The 8,540-nt window shown below is 38.5% G+C and overlaps 1 pseudogene; it reads right to left on the bottom strand.

The window, feature by feature from the left end:
- Nucleotides 1-315: 315 nt before the first annotated feature.
- Nucleotides 316-1,246, bottom strand: LOC103733980 (annotated as a pseudogene).
- Nucleotides 1,247-8,540: the final 7,294 nt, after the last annotated feature.

Raw genomic sequence — 8,540 nt, 5'->3', positions numbered from 1 at the left:
TATCCTCCCTACCCCTTCCCCAGTTTAAGTATGCTCATTTCCACCATTTTACCCTTGATTTCCTATTATTCCTATTATTCCCCATCTCTTGAGTTCCTTCTTCCCCTTCACCACCATGGTTCCTTATATGTCTTTTCTTCCTCTTTCTCAGGTGAATACCTCCATTTCCCCCATTTCCCCCTTGTTAAAATATTTCTGAATATTATTCTCTCTCTCTCTCTCTCTCAGGCTCTTTTTTCCCTTTCCTTTTGTGCTTCCTTTTTATTTTCTTGCCTTCTGCTGTTACATTAAAAATGGATGGCATACACCCTGAGATTAAATTATTCTATCATAGAACATTCTCAAGGCACTCTTAATATCTCTGTTCCTCAGGCTGTCGATGAAGGGATTCAGCATAGAGGTGACCACAGAGTACATCAATGAAGACACAGCACTGTTTCTGGAAGAATCTGAAAGAAGTGAACCAATATATATGCCAAGCCCTGTCCCACAAAGTAAGAAAACCACGAAGAGGTGAGACCAACAGGTGGAGAAGGCTTTAGACCTCCCACTTGAGGATGGCATGATCAGAATGGAGAACCCAATTTTGTAGTAAGAAAAAAGAATCCCTGAGATAGGAAACATACCATACATGATACTAACTAACTATTGAACTATCCTCTTTGTGAAGGTGTCATAACGAGAAAGATTAAGGAAGTGAGAAGGGCTACAGAAGAAGCTAGCAATTTCAGCATCCTTGAAGTTGGTCATCTGTAATGCAACCAAAAGATGTAGCTGAGTCTCCAGAAAGCTAAGTAAAAAATCCACCAGAAGAAAAGTGACACAGACGAGGGTTCATGATGACATGATAATTCAATGGATGGCAGATGGCCACAAATTGGTCATATGCCATCACAGTCAGAAGCCTGACATCCGTATATGCAAAAGGGATAAAATGAGACACCTGAGTGAGACAGCCCACATAGGAGATGACTCTACTGTGGATTTGGATGCTCACAAGGAAATTTGGGACTGTAGTTGAGAGTAAACCCGTATCAACACAGGACAAGTTTGAGAGGAAGAAATACATGGGGGTGTGGAGATGGGAATCAGAGATGACAGCCAGGATGATGAGCTGGTTCCCAAGCACAGACACCAAGTACATGGACAGGAACAGTCCAAAAAGGACTGGCTGAAGTTCTGGGTCCTCAGAGAATCCCATGAGGTAGAATTCTGAGACAAGTGTCAGAAATTTGTGATTCTCTATTACTAGGACACCTTCAAAATACGGAAGATCAAAACAAAAAAATCGATAAGATCATTTTGTACGTACACTGATCAATTCTTCAATAGATAATTAGATAGAATGATACATATATACACTTTACATACACGATATGTTAAATTTTTTTATTTGCTTTTTTTATGTTGACTATCTCTAGATGAGCCTGGATATTCTTGAAGTCATGGTTCTGGCAATTTTCTTGCCTTAGACTCGTGAACACTGGGATCACAAGTGTTTTCACACATATCCAAATGCTCTATATACATGAGTCTGTCTGTCTCTCTCTTTCTCATGTGTGTGTGCATGTGCATATGTGTGTTTTCACAGGTGTGTGTGTGTGTGTGTGTGTGTGTTGGGTTTTTTCTTTGAGGCAGTTTTTTTTAATATTCAGAATAATGTTGCTGTATGATGTTTTTATTTGTTTGTTTTGTTGGACATTGTGTCTTGCTGAACAGCTCATCTATGGTTGAGCACATTATGCGGTGAAAACTGTACTCAAAAGAACAGTCATCATGCCTAAATCTTCTGACTACAAGTATGCACACCATAGGATATATTTTTTACAATGAAATTCATCAATTCAAATATTTATACTTCAGATGTGCGCACCTTCAACAACATTTACCATTATGAAGAAAGTTTTGGCACTATATCCCTTTCTGAGAGTCACTCAACTTAACAATATTAGAAGGCCAAGAACATTATAAAATATTCTATAAATATTTATTCCTACCACTTTTAATAATACCCACTTTATATTTTTACATATCAAGCGTATTTTATAGAGGTCTGTCAAGATCACACACATTCAGAATGATATGGCCATAGACACATCAAAGGACCTGAATAAATTCACATAAAGTTTTACTTCTTGGAATCTCTGTGTGATTCTATTCTTCTGCACAGTTAGCCCTCAAAGTTAACAGGTATCCCCTGGAACTGGTGCTGTGGACTGTTGTTGGTCACCATGTGGGTGCTGGTCACATTTTCTTGCCTGTGTTTCTATTGTGTTACACCTTCTAAAGAGACACGAACAAACATCTACTCACCTGAGACACAGGACCAGCAGTAATCCAAGGTAAAGATACCACCAAAATCCAGCTTGGTGAATCAACAAGCCTTATTGGTGTTCCTTACAGCAATATGAGTGAGGGTTTACTTACAAGAATAGAAATTACTCAAAGACAGCTGAATCACCAAAAGCCCACTCCTACTCAAGAAAAAGGACACCTAGAGTTCATTTCACAGCTGTAAGGCAGCTCACCAGGTAAGACATTGTCTTTTCAGGTCTCAGCCTCTTCCAGGCAGCTCAGATCGTCTCTGTTTCTTCCAGGCAGCTCTGCTGTTCTACACCTTCCCAGCACCTTGTTTGCTCTGAGTGTCTCTCAGCAGTCCTTAGGGCTTACAGAAGCTTAGGGATGGAGTGGGCTAGTGAACCTTGTCAATTTCACAGACTTCCTGAATCTATTGAAGTGTTTACTTCCTGAGCTTAGCAGCTTCCTTGTAGGATTAAACACCCTAAATACATCAGGCTGTTTATTTCCCTATTGAGCATCCTGTTCCTTACCTCCCTTTACACATCCTGTTGTCTATATTTCTGTAAAATACTCTTCTTTACACAGATTCCCTCTAAAGTGGAAGGAAGGTTTTATCCTGGACAAAATTTTTAGACAACAGTTTTCATGTGAGTATTGCTTTGCAAGTCATAAAGTTATTAAACCTACCTTAAAATTATCTACATGTCATATAAGTAATACATATTTTTTCCTTAAGAAAGGTAGTGCTTTGGGTCAGCAAGTAACTCATAAATCTCAGTTAATAAATATATTGATTTAAAATGTTTTACCTACTGAACAGCATTATCTGAAGGAGAGGCATCTTTTTTCTTGTAATTTTATTATGACAATATTTCTAAAATCCATATATATCTCCATGTCAAAAAGAAGATAATGCTGCATAAGGTGTTGATGGATAACATTTCTCTCATGATACATATTCAGTTTTATAATTTATAACTTACATTTTTTTCATAATAAAAATACAGTCATTATCATGTATGTCCTTTTATTCTTGAGATTTGCCATCAAATACCACAACCATTTGTCCAGTATCATTTACTTTGTAATAATACAGCAACAAATTGCAATCTTCATGGGGAATAATGGGGAATAATGTTTCTTTCAGCTCCAGTAGAGACCACAGTGTCCTGGGATTGGAGATCACAAATAAATAATTATGTTCTGAATAATTAACTTGCTATATCTCTTTTCTGTACTCTTACTGACTGATAGAAAAGGTAAGATTGTAATGGGTCCAAGTGGAGTGCCCAAATTGTAACAGCCAAAGTAACTTCATGTTCTTATTTTGTACAAAGCCACTTTAAGCCTCAGAAGCTAGAAAAAAAGGCCAGCTTCAAAGTCAAGTCTGAACTCAGTTGCTTCCTTTAAAAGAGTGCTTTGTTTGGAGTAGGTGACCTTAGTCACCTCCCAGACACTGTAGCTGTGCTTCTTGCCTAGCCAAGAAGTTTAAATAACAATAGCTATGAGAAAGTTTCATACTGTCAAGGTCTCTATACATCTGTTAAATGAAAGACTAACAATAGCTTGTTTTGGCTTCCATAGTTTGCTTTTCTGCTAACTTGGGCCATAGGAAACCTACTCAGTGCATTATTCATGTGTGATGAAATTCTTACGGTATTTGTAGTTTTTGGCTTTATAAGTTAGTTTCACTGTCCCTTCGTGCCTGTGGATCCTGAATCTGACTAAGGAACGATGGATGGGTATAGCCTAATAAATTTAACAAATAAAATTTGGATTAGGGGGCTGAAGAGGTGGCTCAGCTGTCAAGAACACTGATTGTTCTTGCAGAAGACCTGGGTTCAAAACCCAGCACCCACATGTCAACAAGCAACTGTCTGTAACTCCACTTCCTGGGGGTCCAATTGCCTGTTCTGTCCTCCATAGGCATTGCAGGGCACAGATGCACTTACCTACATGCATACAATACACAAATACACATAAAATAAAAATAATAAATAAAATAATTTTTTATTTGAATTTTGTCTGGTGATCTTTTCCCAGTGGTTTCAAACTCCATGACAGGTTAAACTCAGGACAAGGTATGGGTGACAGTTAGGGAATGTCCCTAGCTCCATAACCACAGATCAATGTATTTTTAAAATATTTTATTATTTTTTTATGTGTATTAGTGGAGTGCCTGCCTATATGAAAGTGCAGCCATGTTGAGCAATGCCTGTAGAGGTCATAAGAAGGCATCAGAATCTCCTGGAATTAGTGATATGGACAGTTGTTAGCTACCATGTGGGTGGTAGAGATTGAAACTGGGTCTGCTGCAAGAGCAGCCAGGGCTCATAATCACTAAGCCATCTCTTCAGGCCCTGATTGATGTATTTTTTACTTAAGCATTCCTTTTTATGGAAACAGAAAGTTTATGGAGGTGGGCAGTCTACAAATGGCAATGAACGGGAAATTACAAGAAGCTCTGTAATGTATCTTGGCTTGCAGCTTGGTGCTTTCCTGCCCCCTTCTCTTTATGATTCTTTTACTTTTTATAAACAGAAAAAGCAGACTAATACATATCTCCAATAAATGTGTGAAAAGAAATCTAAGTTGGACAACTAATGCATAATTTATCTGAGGTTTCCATTTAAATAAATAAATCTGTCATTAAGGAGATAGTGTCTTTATTAATCGACATAATTAAAGAGTAGTTGGAACTTAGAACAATGTAGTGTCTGATCTGTGTATAACCCAAGACTAAGGTTAATCTGATGCTTCTACTGCTTCATCTCTTTGTACAATCATGAAAATAACTACCATAGCCTGTGAATGATATATACATTTCATTAGAATGAAAGATCACATATATAAATGAATAGACACACATATAGGTGTTTAGTCTTGTCTGTAACTCTGTGGAACGTTCCTAAAAATGGAAAAATTACATCCAGGAAAGCAACAAGTGAGTTGAAGTCAATGTGGGATACATACATTTAGTGTTTACATAGGATCTTATATTTTCATGGATTCCTACAGGACAAGATAATGCAAAGGCTGTGGAAATCAGAAGTAAAACTAGCAGTCATTTGTCTACAAACAGAAGCATGTAGACAAAGACAAAATTAAAATGTCCTTAAACAGAAACTAGAGAACGTCACATGAAAGGGCATTTTACCAGAATGCAATTAACATTAAATCTATGGCTTTCAATACTACTACTATCAAATTTTCCCTAATTTTGTTTATGCATGTGTGTTTATGTTTTTGTGTGAATTTTCGTGTGTATAAAGGTGTACTTGTAAGTGTGCGTGCACATATGGAAACCAGCATTCTAGTTCTGCTGTCACTCCCAGGCAATCTCCACTTTCTTTTCTTTTTGAGAAATTCTGACACTGGCTTGAAACTCAAGTAAGATAGAGCTCATACCCAGGAAGAAACAGGCATATGCCTTCCACACCTTCCTACCTTCCCAGTGCTTGGATGACAAACACATGACATCACGGCCAGCTTCGTTTTAATGTGCATTCTGGGATCAAACTGAGATCCTCATGCTTGTGAGGCATGCAATTCACAGGGTGGGCACTCTGCTGAGTAGGCTATCTCCTCATCTCAGTTTTCCATATTTTTACAAAACATACTTTAAAACCACATGGAGAAATTAGTATATATTCTTGTTACAAAATACAGTGGTCTAAAGCCATAATTCATTCAGATGACAAGGCTGAGGTTCAGAGATATTAACAAACTGTTTTATGCCACAGATGAGGTAAGTGGAGATGACAGCATTAAACATGAAATTATGAAACCCTGTATGAGATGCACTGAACTCATTTTTTCCCAGACATCAGGTCTTAAGCAAGAATCCAAAGGTCTTGGTTACAGGAACATCCCAGGCACATGTTTAAATAATGCCCAGGTTCCCAAACAGGAATTGAAATGAGATATTATCTCTATTTTAAAAAATATGTGGGATAAAACAAATGTGGAAGAGGACTGTGGAAAACTTCAGGACTACTATCCAGAACTGGCAAAAAGACAGAGATGTGTGACCATGTATGTACTCTTTCTGTAGCCTTAGCCTGTTATCTAAAGCTACCATTAATGCAGTGGATTAATGGGTTTGCTGGTACACCCACTACTCTGGGAGGTAAAATCAAAATGTCCAAATTCTAATTACTAAGAAATGACATAGCTTAAATTATTAGACATCAAACTGTCAGTTTCTCATCACAATAAGGAAACAATACTTCTAATCACCCTCCGCAGATACACAGGTCCCTCTGTACTTACTGAGTTCTGCTGCTTCTCTGCTGGGTCAGGACCAAGGAGGACAGATCCAGAGACCTTCCCATGCTGCTATCCAATGATGTCTCTGGATGCATCCTCGAGACTGCAGGGCTAGAGAGATGGCCTGGTGGTTGATTATTATGTGGCCTTAGAAGCCCAATGCTCAAAAATCCTAATTAGAAAAATTACTCCATATTACGGGTCCAAATCTCTAAAGATTTCCTGATATTAATGGAGGAAGAAGTGAAGAAAACAAATGAAACAACACTCAGGTAAAACCTATATGGACTCTTCATTTGTTTCTCTTTTTTTCTTTTCTTTAAAAAACACTTTAATTGAACTGTTGTAATCAAATTTAGACCCTCGTCCCCTATCCATGCCCTCCCAACCCCCCACCAGATTTCACATATTCAATTAAACATGTTAATTCTTATCCAGTCAAGTATTTGTATCCAGAAATCCTTCAGTGTAAATTCACCCACTGGAGTCTAAGCAACATATCTAGAGATCACAAATAAAGGCTACTCTCCCTCAACCAGTAGTAATCAGTCACAAACAATTCTCAGTCTCAGCCTGGCATGTCACTCATTTCTCTCGCTCCACTCTGGGCCCTTGTCTGAGTGAGTTGGCATGGGTCATGTGCTCCATGCTGCCATTGTCACAAGTTCACAAGTGTAAGCTTCCATGGCCTTAAAGCCTCTGATTCCCTGTGTTCATGAAATAGTCCTGAATCTCATAATCTTTCTGCCTCTTCTTCCACAATGAGAATGGGTGCGTGAGGATTAATATAGGAGTCCTATCTAGTAACACACACTCTATAGCTTTTGTTCTTTAAAACTTGCTCAGTTGAGGGACCACTTCTGTATATCACTGTCAGGACTCAGGTTTTCTTCACTTAGTGGGATAACTACTGGATTTAGAGCAGGGGACTTGATTGGCAACAGAGTCTTAGACCCTGGGACTTGTGTCTCTCCAACAAGCCAATTTATTTTAAAATTCAGATGTTTTTTTTTTTAAAGCATTTTTAGTTTTATTGAATTTTTGAAATTTACATCACTGTCAGGACTCAGTTTTTCTTCACTTAGTGGGATAACTACTGGATTTAGAGCAGGGGACTTGATTGGCAACAGAGTCTTAGACCCTGGGACTTGTGTCTCTCCAACAAGCCAATTTATTTTAAAATTCAGATTTTTTTTTTTAAAGCCAAGGAACTAGCAGTCATGTGGGATATGGCAGTCACATACAAAGATTTAGGGCACAAAGAAACAGGACATTTAGTCTGTTAGTTGGAGACAGAAGGATGCTTAAGCTTTTACTCAGAGTTTACTCAATGCCCATCCTTTAATTTATTAGCCACAATGTTTTCTTTCTTAGAGTTAGAAGCATAGTAAACTTTTAGCTTTTAGCTCAGGCATAAACCTTTAACCTGGTCCAATCTCTTAGCTAAGGATAGCTGAGTTATTTGTTTAGGACAAGGAGATGAGCTAAGGGTTGTTGACCAAGATGCTTTCCCACATAGCAGGGAACATGCACTTTTATGACCAGGCTGCTTCCTCCTCCTAGCCCAACAGTGTTCTGCAAGGCAGGGTTATCAGAGCCACTGTTTTCAGTGCCCCTCCCTCTTAGCAGAGAAGGCAGCCTGGACCTATAAGTTTTAGGCTCACCTCACCCCAGGGCTTGGCATCCTGGTTTCCTACACACAATGCTCCAACGTGTCATCACAATGCTCCAATATCACATCACGATGCTCCATTGTGACATCACAATGCTCAATGTGCCAACACTATGGCCACATGAGGCATTATATTGCTCCAATGTGCCATCACAATGTTACAGTATGACTTCACAATGCTCCTTTATGCAATCACAATGCTCATTGTGCCACCACAGTGCGCCAATGTGTTATTACAAAGATCCTTTGTTTCATCACCATCCTCAATATGCAAACACGGTGCTCAATATTCAATGAC

This window comes from Nannospalax galili, unplaced genomic scaffold (genome assembly GCF_000622305.1).
Source record: "Nannospalax galili isolate Female #2095 unplaced genomic scaffold, S.galili_v1.0 scaffold896, whole genome shotgun sequence".
Lineage (NCBI taxonomy): Eukaryota > Metazoa > Chordata > Mammalia > Rodentia > Spalacidae > Nannospalax > Nannospalax galili.
The sequence above is the reverse complement of the archived record's forward strand: the minus strand, read 5'-3'. Positions and strand labels throughout refer to the sequence as shown.